Consider the following 14,303-nt stretch of genomic DNA (forward strand, 5'->3'; position numbering starts at 1 on the left):
TAATTTAACCCCATGAGGTAGGCAGGATTGTGTCCAAATTCACCCTGCTATAAAGTGGCAGTGCCAAGATTCAAAGTCTAAAGTTAAACCACCATAACACACAATCACAACTCACGTGCTTTGAGAATTCCATGGCTCTCCCAACAATGCCACCATTGTTCAAAACTTCGCTGGAATCCCTCTTGTCCAATTCACAGAGTCCTGACAAAGTGAGGCAATTGAACAGAATAGACAAGTGCTTCCTGTGGCTACTCAACAGGAATCAAATTTGGCTCAGATGTACCAACCAGGTGACTAAGATAAGAGATCAAGCTGGTTATTTCTGGATGAAAACCAAGGAGTACAAGAAAGAAAGAAGATTCAGTTACAAAGATGGTGATGTGAACCACTTAATCATTTTAAGGTGGAATTGCAAGTTTTATCTTTTGTTTTCAGTGCCAATTCTGTTTAGCCTTTTTGAGATATTGGGAAAATTCCCTCTTCCTTCCACATTTCTGTTTTCTCTATGTAAGAAACTAGACTATGCGGTTTCTATGGTCCTTCCAGTTTTAGAAATCAGTGATTCCACTGTATGTAGTTCCTCCAAGAGACAATTTTAACTAAAAATAATGAAAACTTCTCCCCTTCAAAATAAAGACATGCCTTTGCTACCACCCCACTTCACAACTCGAAGGAGACTGAAGAGGCTATAGTGATAGACCAGATTCCTTTGGAAACAAGGGATTTGGGGGCAATATAAACATTATATTCATACCAGGAACTCAGTTGAAGGCTGCAAGTCTTGCTTCCCAACTCTCCATGCACTATAAATTTTATCATTTATTCATTGCCTTTCCTGAGCTGGAAAGAGGCCAGGTAAAGTAGTATATGATATCCTTGTTATTCCCATGCAGATGTCTGTGGTTTCTTTTTTCTTTGGTCAAATCTGATTTGTATTTCTTCTTGGTTAATACCCCCAGAGTGCTCCAGGCCACTCTCTGCCTGAATGTTACATAAATAAAAGTGTGCAATTTTGCAAGGGTGAGCAGAAGTGGGGAGTCAGCAGGGACTGAGACACTGAGGACAGGATGAGCCATTCCATTTCCCCACTTCCCAGACCTTGTTCTTGCCCTCCTGCAAAGTCTTAGGAAGGCCTCATGGGGCACGTTTGAACTCACTCCCACCCAGTCCTGCTGGTTTCAGCTACTCAACCTTTCACTAAATAGTTCTGCACAGCTGTTTCTCATTAGGAGCCTGTTTATGTTGCTGGTGTACATGTGCTTATGTACAGTGTGTGTGTGCCTTGTCCCCTCAGTTCTCCAGCTGCCCAAGATCCCCAGCAGATCCACTTGGGGACAGTTGGAATCCCAAGTGGAGGGAATCACAAAGCAACATAATGTTCAAATTCAGGAAACATTTACAAAGGTCATGTTCCATAGAGCATGCTCTCTGTCATTCATAAATGCAAGGGACATTAGAACTGAAGAACAGGAATACAAAGACTCATAAATGTCTTTAAGCTACAAAAGAGTAATTTTTTTTTTCAAAACAGTACATTTTACTATTGGAGTAAAATTAGATTACACTCATGAAACAGGTATATTTTTCTGTTTTCTTGATGACTAATTTAAGATTTATCCCTTTCATTACCCATTAATTTGTTCATCCATTTATTTAACAAACATTTATTAAGTCTCTTCATGTACACTGCACCACACAAAACACTGTAGGGGGTACTAAGAGGTGCTTCACTTCAATCCAGTGGGCATGGCTAGTGTACAGAGGGCCTTCTCTGCTTGCCTTCAGCTTTAGAGGTCAGTTTGGACATAGAGTGAACTCACCAGTGTTCCTGGCAGTGAAGAGACCCTATTCCACACCCAACACATCATCCTGAAGGGCAGGCTTTAAACACAGTTCTATTAAACAGTGATATGTGTCTCTGTCTAGGTTTATATAATCATTGCTGCAAAATTCAGATATAATACTTTGCCTCTCAAAGATCAGTCAAGAAGCTCATTGAGGTCCTACAACTAATTTAAAAGGGCTTACTCTCTAAAGACATGTTCCCTATTCTGCCTGCCATAGTTGCCCAGTGGAAATTTTCTAACTTCATCATTCCTGCTACATTTATTCGTTGACTTTCTAATATAAGGAAGAGCTTTCCCTTCTGCTCGTTTAGTTAAGCCAGTGGACTCTGCTTTCATTCAATAAGCTATAATTCTTCACTATCACAATTTATTTTGATGTACAAACTGTCCCAGAACGTTCCAGTGGAAGTTGCTACAAGCTAATTCTTGTATCCATTTGACATTTCTTTATTATTCTTTGTGAACCTCCTTATTTTATAAAACATAAAAAGATGTTCCAGATTCATCTTCTTCTTTCCTTGTAGCCATGGAATCCACTACTTCTTCAAAGAACCCTAGTAGAGAATGGTATTTAGAAACCAAGATCTAGAAGTCAGGTGTGCTCATCCCTACTGGAGTTCATTAGTTTAAGACACTTAAGAGAACAGAGCTAGGAAATAGATGTATGTATTTGCACACACATAAATAGCTATACCCACATACACCTTTATATTTATATCCACATATGTTGATCTCTCTATTTCTCTTTATGTGATAAATGCTGTTCACACTGAAAGCTCCAGTTCCAAACCAACACCACAGAATTCGTTCTATCTTTTCTCCATACCATGTTTATGGTTTCTTTTTTCTGGAAATGAAAATGCTGGTTCTCATTATCTACAATATATTTACTTATTTGCTCATTAATAGAATTCACACAGAGTATTTCAGAATTGCTAATCCATGCCTCTGTGAAAAACAGAGTCTCACTCTAAAGCACAATAATTGTTTAGACTTATTTTACTGTTTAGCCCGAGGACATATAATCAAAAAATAATTAGGTTAGTTCTTTCTTTAGCATCAGGTTAGTGCACCAGCCTTATTTCCTCTCCTGGGTATCCCTTTGAGACATTGCCCTGAAGCCTTGTCCTGGCCATCTCCAAAATAAGCTTAAGTCTCATTCTTGGTGCTCTAATACTCTTGCCAGAACCAACATGTGTCTCTGGGAAATACCAAGTAAATGAGCAGTAAGTGTTTGCTTTCTTCCCCTTCTCCTAAAGTTAATCTAACAAGTAGATCATAGAAATATCCCCATTCCCATAAACACACTTGTAAGCTTAATAAGACTGTTAGCTCCTAGGGCTATCCATACTCCCATGATTGCTCTACCTCCACATTTACATAATGAAATCTTTCTTCTCTTCCAGAATAATCCTAATTAAGCTTTACTATGAAGGCTTTGCAATTCCTCTCTCTCTGAACACATACCACAGGCCCACAAATGGCATGTCCATAGATTTAGAAGCTTGTTTCATATTTATCAAGTTCTCACATTTTCTGTCTTTTATATTTTAAAATATTTATTTAATTAAATTTATGAGCCTGAAATTGAGAAACATAGGCTGTTAAGGGAAGGAAAGGAATAAAAAAAAAAAAAAAAAAAAGGCCCATTCATTCTACCTTTCCCAGTTGCCATTCTTGAATTGGGATATTTGGCTGAGTTCTCAGGTAGTGCTATGCAATAAAACTTCCATAGGATGCCAAATTTAGGTCCAGCATGAAAAGAAAACAAAATCCCTCCTATAAGATAAACTGTTCAATTTGGAAATGGTAGTTTTTTTTAGGGTGCTGCATTAAATCTTCATAGTGATGGTTTCCACAGGGTGAGAATCAGCCCTTCTTGGAGAGTTTCTGAATGGGGCTATGTAGAAAAATTTTTAAGGCATTCATTTCCATGAATGGAGACCTGTTTCTCTTGGGGACTCTGTTTTCTCCTTTTTGGATGGAATCCACTCTTCCATATCCTGGCTAGAGGAAGAAAAGTTGTGGAGTGGAGGCACGGAGGCCAATTCCAGGTGCTGGAGACTTTTCACAATGAGTTTTATTCTTTGCTGTTTGGAATCCTTCTTTCTCCAAATTGGCTCACAAATAGTTCATCTCCTTCTACACGTTATTCCTCTAGACGAGGCTACCTAAGAATTTCGGTGGGTACTTCCTCAATATATGTGAAGTCCAGGATGAGGTAACAAAAAGAGTAGGATGAACCTTTCCAGAACGACATGAGTATTGTGTACTTTCATATATAGTCTGGTTACTTTTATTTTTGTATCTATATCTATGTATATGGATATATATCTATTATGTTGCAGTTATGTTATATCCCAGTTTTAGAATGAAAAGTTTTGCTTCCCAGGAAACCCTCAGTCCTGGGCAAACCGGGAAATTGGTCACCTTGTGTTATAGAATTCTTCAAATAGCAAGTATTCGTTAAATCTTACATATACTTATGCCCAAGATAACATGCTCTAAAAACACATCTTCTTTACTAGTTGGAATTCCAGGCTCTTTCCAGGATTCCTGTGATCTGCTATCCCGGAGAATATTCTATGACTGGTCAATGTCCTCCAGGCAAGGAAGGAGCCCAGATGCTCCCTTTAAGACAAGACTCTGAAACCAGAGGCCTGGGTGACAGTTACTCAGGAGATGTGCCATGTCAAATGATGGTGAATCTGAAATGGCAAAGCCAGAAGCCCCTCTCACAGCTCTTGTGCAAAGAGGACAATGCCCCTCTGCATTTCACTTCACTGCTGGAGCATCAAAGTGAGGCAATGCTTATACTGAAATAACTGTACCATTTTGCTCACCTGGCCCTTGTTCACAGGACACACACGCCGATTTGGATCTGAGAGTTCCAGCTTTTCTTTTTATCAGTTAAACCTTGGTGCAAGTGTAGAGTTTGTAATTTCAATCTGTCTTTTCCCTTAGAGCAAGTTCCTTCTCAAGAGCCTCTTTCTTCTGTCTTGTAAGTTGTCCTTAACTGGAGACACCCAAGTCCATTATACCTGGTGTGGGACAACAATCATGCACTCCATTCCTTTGTATATTCACGGCTGCAAGGGAAGGCAGATCACCCATACCTACTTGCCAGGAGCACCTGAATGCCAGGAGAAAATCCATCCATTGCAGAGGGTAGGGAAACAAGAGTTGGGGAGAGGGACTTTGTCCAGGGTGTTGGTGCTGCAGGCCCTAAGACCAGTGAAAGTATCTTGTTGCATGGTATTTTATAGCACATAATCATCATCTTAGTTCAGGCTGCTATGACAAATTACTATAGACTGGGCAGCTAAAATAAAGACAGTTATTTCTCATAATTCTAGAGGTTGGGAAGTCTGAGGTCAAGGTGCCAGTAGATCCACTCTCTGGTGAAGACACTCCTCCTGGTTTGTATATGGCTGTCTTTTCCTTGTTTCCTCACATGACAGAAAGCAGAGAGAGAAGCAGGCTCTCTGATGCCTCTTCTTATAAAAGCACTAATTTCCTAATGAGAGCCCCACCCTCATTACCCAATTACGTCCTAAAAGCCCTATCTCCAAATACCATCACACCAGAGATTAGGATTTCAGCACGTGAATTTTGGGAGGGACACATTCAGTCTATAGCAACCATTCATAAAGGGCTACATTGAAAGAAGGTGTAAAGAGGAGAGATATGTAAGGGATACCACTCTGCTCGGCTGCCAGCTCCTCTTGTACTATCAAACTATCACCAAATTTGCTCATCTAGTGTATTTAGTTCCTGCCCAAACACCACAATCTACATTGGTCAAAACCATTTTCTGATAGAAAAATAGTTTACATGCATACACACTGTTGTCCGGTGGTCTTTTGATAAGTCTCATAATGCTAGCAAATGGCCACTGTGAGTAATGTTATCAGTACTGACAGTGGCAGTACTATTAACAATAGCTATTGTCTATTTGATAGTTTGATATTATCAATCTCATGAAAATCTGACAGACTGGGTAGTTGAAGGAATTGCATTAATAACTTGAAATAGTAATGTGTTGGTAAACGTAACAGCTCGACTAACGCCTCCCAACTGGTGAGTGGCTATTCCCATTTTTATTAAATCAGAGAGAGCCAGAAACTTTCCTGAAATTGGTAACCCTACCACCAAGTCATTTAAACAAAAACCCATGAGAGAAAGGAAAAAGCCTAGGGTGAATGTTGAGAAAAAGCTTTCCAAATTTTAGTGGCTGAGAACACCTTAGGGAAAAAGGAGTTTTGAAGCCATGATACCTTGCAGAGACCATTATTATATGGAAGGTGAAAGCAGATTTGCCTGAAAGCTGCCCCCATCCATTTCAGAAGCCAGAAGAAAGCCGCCAGGCAGACAAGACACAAAGATGCAATTCTGTACAGATATGCCTGGCAGCATATGTAAGGCCCCCTCCTTTAAAGGTAATAGTCATTGCTACATGGGGAAAAGATGGAGGAGGGTGATCCTTCACAGATGCCCTCTCTCTCCTTGCAAAGCGATTTGCATAACTCTCTCTTAGGAAAATGAATTGTATCTTCAACAGATTCATCTTCTTTGGAAAGGAATTTTTGCAATCATCGGTACTCAAGCAGACCCCTTGGGGGTCTCACATTGTCTGTTTGCACCTGCATCCCCCTCCTCCAAATCCTTGACAACTTCAAGGAGTATTCACCCTGGGAAATCCAATTTTATCCATTTTGCTGCATTTCTAGGTATATTTTAGCATCTTGTAAGGACTAACACTTTAAGCAGCTGTTTTATAAGCTTGCTTCTTTATCTGTCTCCTCACTTATGCAGACATCAAATTGTATTAGAATGGAAAAATGGAAGGGGTAGGGAGGGGTAGGGTGGAGATAACCTGAGTAATCAATTTGCTTCTCTCCTGCCCTTAGGCTGTGTTGACAGAGTTTAGCTCTCTGCTGGTCCTCCCAGATGAGTTTATCTGCTGAACACGAAACTCCATTAATCTTCCTGAAAGGCAAATGCATTCAGGACAATGTTAACACTTAACTGTCCTGAACAGAAGACAGATACTGTGCGATTCAGAAGACAAGGCCTGGGCCCTGCTCTGGCAGCTGGGACAGACCTCAGCAGGATGGATTCCACGGGGAAGGAGAGTAGACAGCAGAGAAACAGCCTTTGTAACCCGGAAAGTCAGCATCAAATGAAAGCAAACTAAACCAAACCAAGCAACAAACACATATAAATAGAAAACCAACTGGAGGGATGACAACTATCAAATAAATACTTGGGTCACTTTGAGACAACACCAGCCAGATTTGTCTTTGGGGTTTAAAGTAGGCAAAACAACATAACTACTAATTGTTCTTTTAATTTTAGTAAGTGATTGGTGTTTGGCAAATAGTCTACAATAATAGCAAATAACTTAAGAGAAAGAAGTATTATGGAATATATGTTTTTGGTCATTAAGATACTTGAAGCCCTTTGCTTTGATAGCATTGCATTCTCCACCTTGCCAGGCTCAGTGTCCCTCACACAGCAACCTGGTGCCCACCTCGCCTTGTCAAGGCACGGCTTCCAAATCTCTCCTGACCCCATGTTGTCTTCGGGATGAAGTCTTCCTCTGAGGAGTAGAATAAATTGATGTCTGCCCTCCATGCCATCTTTGTGCTGACCCTCTCTTGCCATCCCCACCCTCCCTGCCTCATTTCTTTTCCCCCATAAAAGGAGATTTCATAAACTGTTCTTGACATTTGTAGATCTACAACCCCTGGCTCTGTGAAAGGCACAAGGTAATTTATAAAGTTTCTTGGCCAGGAATTTGAATAACTATCTGGCTCAGCCCTGGGCCCTAGTACCACTGTGTCAGTTTACATGATTTAAATCAACTCTAAAATATATGCTGCTCAATAGGGCTTTGTTACAAGAGCTTTGGGGACTGTTAGATGCAGTTAAATTAATGTAGATTAGGAGCATTTTTACGTCTTTCCATGTATCCCTCACAAAAGTTCAGATCCTGGGGCATTATTGTATGTCTAGTTTCCCCGTTCTCACATAGAAATAAATGGAGAAAGAAGCATTGGAAGAACTATATAAAAATAGATAAAACTCATACAAATTGTAGTCCCTTTTCTTGATCACTCAAGCAGGGAATCAGTTCAGATTCCCCCTAATGGAGTTAGGATTAGAGTAAATAGACCCCTGTACCATTTGAACATTAGTCAAAACTGACTGGGGTAGCAAAGATGTGGAGGTACATTTACATTCAGTTTATATATGTGTTTATATGCCACTCCATGTTCAGAAAAACTGGAGGTACCTTCCAGCACAATGATATTCAATGAAATAAAGACTAAATAAGAAACATGGACAGAGGAGCAGAAAATCTCGACCATGACCAAGAAGAAAATAGATACATAGATGACAGCAGCTAGTATAAATAGAACAGAAGAGTTCAAATTTGCTCCTGAGTTTCTTGACATCACAAAGTAGAAGTAACATAGCTCTTATTGACTAAGCAATTTAAAAAGCCTCAGAATGCTCATTCTTTCAGATTAGCAAACTGGAACCCAAGATAGAATTTAGAATCTCTCTTTTCAGCCAACCTTTTGTTAGATGTTGACTGGCAGACAGTTCAAGGCTGTAATTGTTGGTGAGAAGTGAATAGCTGGTGCTTGCAGCAGTGTTCGAGTGCAGAGCCATAAGCTCCAGATCCTGATGGAAAGGCTAAGTAATTTCCCTACGTCTTTTGCCCTCCTTCCGCCATCCCTTCAATAAGCACTTTGGGGCAGATTCCAGCACACAAAAGGGTCAATTGATTTCTCAAAGTGTTCCATTATGAAGCTTTTGCCAAGACCACTTAGCCTTGCAAAATAGTCCAACACATTGCTCAACCTGTTGACAAAGTAATTAAAGCTTTAGTAATGCACCTACGGTGTATGTGTGGTGTCCTGACTCCTACAGAATCCATCAGCTTGAAAGAATGCAGAATATGCCCCCCAAATTAAACAATTTATTCCTTAATTTGGAGTACATTGATAGAAACCAATTGAACTTTGGAAAAGATTAGCCAATGATAATAATTTTGGTTTTGAACTTGACTTTCTGTACTAAAGACTAGATCCAACTGTCAACATCATCTCTGATTTGGGACAATAAAACCATATTATCAGTGTGTAGAGGCATAACTTACATGCTAATCTTTACTGCATCAGCATATACATCTTGTTCAAATAAAGATGAGTTCATTTAGTCAAATTATAGGCTAAAAATAAGAAAAAACAGAAACACAATCTAGTTTAGAATCCTCAAAAGTATTCTATAATCTGTCAGATAGCTTTACTCAACACTTATTTTTACAGTAGTGTTAAGATGCAGGAATATAGGTTCAATATGAAAAGCATTATATAACAGTATATGTTATTAGTTTACCCCATTAATGGTGTCCGTTAGAGATCACATATAGATTAAAAAAAAATTCAGAATACTTACAAATAGTAATATCATTCTAGAGAGATTTTCCTGAAAGATGTTAGAAATAAAATAACCAGTTGTAAAGTATAAAAAATATCCCAAATTTATCTGGCAATTTGTGTTAGCAATTGAGTAGATGTTTAGATTGTTAGAAAGAAAAGGGGCATTAAATTTTGACTAAATGTCTACCAACATAATGGAACTATAATTCTGAGACAGTGGGAAACTGGTTTTTTAAAGGTCAGACTTGGCTTTGTGTTTATTCATACATTATTGTACCCACATCTAGTTATTTTCTAAAAATTGACAGTGACTACAGTCAACCAATTTGAATGCAGCTCAGAAAATTATGTTTGTTCATCTTTTGAGCAGAATATAGTATGTCACAGCAGGTCATTCTTCCTAATGCCATAGACAGTGAAAGCCACAAAAATTAAACAAAAGGGGAGTCACAATTTTAAAGGATCAGAATTCTGTGGAAGCAATGAGGACTGGATCAACTAAAATTACAGAGAAAGAAAACTGTTTCAAAGTGATCTGAAGTATTTATGCAGAGCTTCTGTGGTTCTTTCTCTTTCTTTTTATTGTTCTTCAAGTACAGTTGTCTCCATTCCCCCCCCCCACTCTCTTTCATTCATAATGTACATTCTATAATAGCAGCAGACCCAGGTGTTAGAGTTAGTGATTTAGGGCTTTAAAACAAATACAGATAGATCCCAACTTATGCAGTTCTCCTTACAAGTTTTCAAGTCTACAATGATGCAAAAGCAATACACACTCAGTAGAAACGTTGTTTCAAGTATTGAATTTTTATCTTCCCCTGAGCTAGCGAATCTCAGTATAATACTCTCTTGTGAGGCTAGGCAGCAGCAGGAACATGATTTTGCCCAACCACATGCTAATGAGAGTGTTCTGGTTCTGTTTAAAGCTGGCTGGGCTAAGTGATAATGCTCAGTAAGTTAAGTATATTAAATTCATTTTTGACTTATGAGAGTTTCAACTTATGATGGGTTTATTATGATATAACGGGGCTATTGAGGAGAGGAGATTGTGGATATTACTCATTCGTGGATTTGCTAAGAGTCAAAGCCACCTCAATGGCGTATGTTACACATATAACTGCATTGTTAGTCAATGAGAATATGAATAATTAATATTTCCAAGAAACTAAAGGAAAAAATAGACAGAAGAGATAAAGGTATATATAAATTCAACAGGTAATTTGAATCTATGTTTTCAAAAAAGCATCAAATTGACATTCTAGGAGTTTAAAACACAATGTCTAAAATTAAGAATTCAATAAATGGACTTAATAACAGGTAAGGTATTCTTGATCCAAGTGTTTTGCTGTCTAAACTGAAATACAAGGAGGAAAAAAAAAATAAGAGAATGTAAAACCTGTAGAAGGCTCATAGAACACGTCAAAAGGTTTAATATATGTATGATTGGCATCCCAGAAGGAGTAAAAAGGGGAAATGGCCCATTATTGGAAGAAATAATGGCTGAGAATTTTCAAAAACTGATGAAGGACACATGGATTTTAAAAGCTCAGTGAAACCCAAGCAGAATAAATAAAAAACAAAGCATATCCAGGAACATAATGGCCAAACTGCTGAAAACCAAAAGCAATGAAAAACTCTTATCAGCATCCAAAGAGAAAAAGATGGGTACCTTCAGAAAAGCAACAATAAGAATGTTAGCTGACTTCTCAATAGAAATGATGAAGCCAGGAGAGAACGCATTGAGGAGACAGGAGACATAAGGTATTGAAAAAATGTAAAATAGCAAATGGGATTCTTTTTTTGAATTATTTTATTGCTGTTCAATTATAGTTGTCTGCATTTTCTCCCCACCCCTGGCCCCCACCCCAGCCAAACCCACCTCCCTCCCTTGATTCCACCCTCCCCCTTGGTTTTGACCATGTGTCCTTTATAGTAGTTCCTGAAAACCCTTCTCCCCACTGTCCCCTCCCCTCTCCCCTCTGGCTATTGTTAGATTGTTCTTATCTTCAATGTCTCTGGTTACATTTTAGCAAACAGAATTCTATATACCTAGTGAAAATATACTTCACACTGAAAGAATAATATTTTTCAGGAATTAAAAAATAAAACTGTGGAATTTCTTATTACCAGGTGTGCACTACAAGAAATCAAAGAGTTATTCAGGCAAAAGAAAAGCCATTCCAGATAAAAACATGGAAATGCAAGAAAAAATGGAGTACATTGGGAAAGATAAATATGTGAGGAAATATAAATTAACATTGATTCTTCAAACAACAATTATAATAGTTGGTAGATTTTAAAATATAAATAAAGCTAAAATTAATGACAAAAACAGTGTTTTGCCAAGGGAAGTGATAAAATTAAAAGTTTCTAACATTGTTGAGGAAGTAGTAAAAGCAATAGTCTGTTTCAATCATAATAAGTCAAGGCTGCATATTGTAATCTCTAGGATAATCACTAAAAACAATGAAAGTGTTCACAGAAGAAAAAATAGAATAATGAAAGTATTTTATTAATCCAATATAATGCAAGAAAGGATCTGGGGGAAAAAAGGAACAGAAAACCAGTGAGCCAAGTAGCAAACAATAGAAAGGTAGACAGAAACTCAATTCTATCAATTATCACATTAAATATACATTCTCCAAATAAAACCCTAAAATGTCAGGCTGGGTAACACAATGTGCTCTCTCCGGTTGTTGATCCATTTGCATGAACAACAAGAGCCAGCAGCAAAGGTGTTACTGGATCCCAACCTTAGAGGGTCTAGCTTCGGTCACATTTGACATAGCCGAACTATGATTACAAAGTCAGGAAGTGAAATATATTTACTCAGAAAAGCCCAGGAAAGTGATACAAATCTGAACCAGGTTTAGTAAATGTTTAAAAGCTCTGAGATGCCTGATTGTATGTAGGTGTTTGTATTTCTTTAAAATGGAATCGAATGTATGATTATGTTTTGTACACAGAGGAATCCAAAAAGAATTCAAAAATTTTAGGTAAACCATGCTGTTTTCTGGGCAATTAAACTACAAGTATGTTTATTTAAAAAAAAAAAAAAATGGTACCTGTCCAGGCCACAATCCCATCTCACATAGGAGCCACGCTGCAAGGCTAGTAAAAATGAGGCCACTTACGTGTCTCTCTGCTGTCTAGTTAGAAGCCTCTGCAGCTAGGCAGATCTTCTCAAAACACCCGTTTAATTATGACTTTAAACAAGAAATTGGAGGACTAAGGTTCCAAACATTGCTGGGCGTTAAATTGGAAGGAAAGCCCAGTTCATGTCTCAGAGGAAAGTGAACCTTGTCCTGTCTCTTCAACAGCTTCTAGGTACCTGCCTGGGGTACCAAATCAGGGGAAGTCCACCCCTTCTGAAAATGTTCAGTATCTTGATGAACATGGGTCTAAGAAATTTAAAAAAACACAAAAACTGAAAAGAGCATTTCCTCTCCCCCTGCAGCAACTCTGTGCTAGAGCTCCAGGAAAATTCACAAAGGATCTGTTTTTCTGCGTTTGGCAGGTATGGCGCCTTCCATGGAAATGATTGTGTCAGTGAGACTGGATCATTCTGGTTACTTGGCTACATTTGTTATCTTAGATCTGAGCATTGCCTCAAACATAAATTATTTCATCGTACACTAATTTCTTGAATATCTTCAATCCCTGTAACATAAAACCCATATGGTTTTATCTTGAGTTCGTTATTTTGAGAACGCATCAAAATCTTGCAATGCCTCAGAGATGTCATCTTAACAAGAGTTATCTACAGGACCAAGGGGATATAAATACGGTTAGTTAAGCTTTCAAAACCTTTAGATTAATGAATTCTGCATGAGTGTGGAAAATAGTTTATTCAAATACTATTTAGCACGTGTGTGCCAGGTACTTTCACTTATGTCGTTTCTTTTAAACCTCATTTTAAATCTTTTGGGTAGATTTTGTTATTCCAGTTTTACCAAAGAGGTAACTAAAGCTACCAGGGTTATACTCTCTCTTTAAGACCACATAGCTCATATTAAGGACTTGAACCAGAGTCCCTGATTCCAAGCCTGGTGTCCTTCCTACCACTCTGCTTGCACACAATCATTATATTTGGCAGTACTGTACCAAAAATAACAAATCACAGCAACAACAGTCCAGGAAGTGGTACTTCTACACATCTTTCCAGGCTCTGCCAAATGATTTCATTCCACAAATAGATTCCTTGGAAATCCTTGTAAAATACAATCTAAAATGCCAAAGTGAGTTTATCATCACTGCAATGAGTTTACAAAATAATCATAATAATGATAATGATGAAATAGAATGAGGACAAGGCTTGAATTTAGGCATTCATACAGCAAGTAACTTTGCTTTGGAATTTTCTTGGTTCTTTTTAAATTTCAACCACTAGAAACTTAGAGGGGTGTGGCGGAGCAAGGTCAGGAAGCACACAAATTAGTTTTGGCTTTTGGGAGAGTGTGGGTATTCATGATCATGTGATTTCACTCCATTATGTGTGTGTGAGTGTCTGGATATTCAACAAGATCATCAATTTAGCCTCATATGCCCAAGGGCATATTGCAATGATGGTTAAGGCAGAAGGGCCGCTGGAAAAACAAACTAGGACTGCTAAAGGAAAGATGGCTCAAGGGTCAGCTTTTCCTGTAAAGTAGCAAGTGAATTTAGTATTTGTGAAAATTTCCAGTACTGTTTGTAGTCCAGAGGGACCTAGGGTGTTCATGCAGCTTGCCTCCACCACGTCCTGGCTCTGGCTGGGACACGGATTGCCCTCTGACTCTGCCCTGGTGCAGCACGGCACCATGTCCAGGTCTGGGCCCTCTGTCCTCATCTGCTCTGCTCAGAGATGCCTCTTCGGTACTGTTCCTATGAGTTCCTGCCAACTGCACTGCCAGGAAACAGGCACCAGGCGGAGTGGGTTCAGAGAGATTGGCAAAGCAGAGGCCAGGGAAAGAGCCTGTGCCCTTGAGGGCAGGATGGAGGTCATTGTTTGGAACCCTTCAAG

The sequence above is a fragment of the Desmodus rotundus genome, chromosome 2 (genome assembly GCF_022682495.2).
Source record: "Desmodus rotundus isolate HL8 chromosome 2, HLdesRot8A.1, whole genome shotgun sequence".
NCBI lineage: Eukaryota > Metazoa > Chordata > Mammalia > Chiroptera > Phyllostomidae > Desmodus > Desmodus rotundus.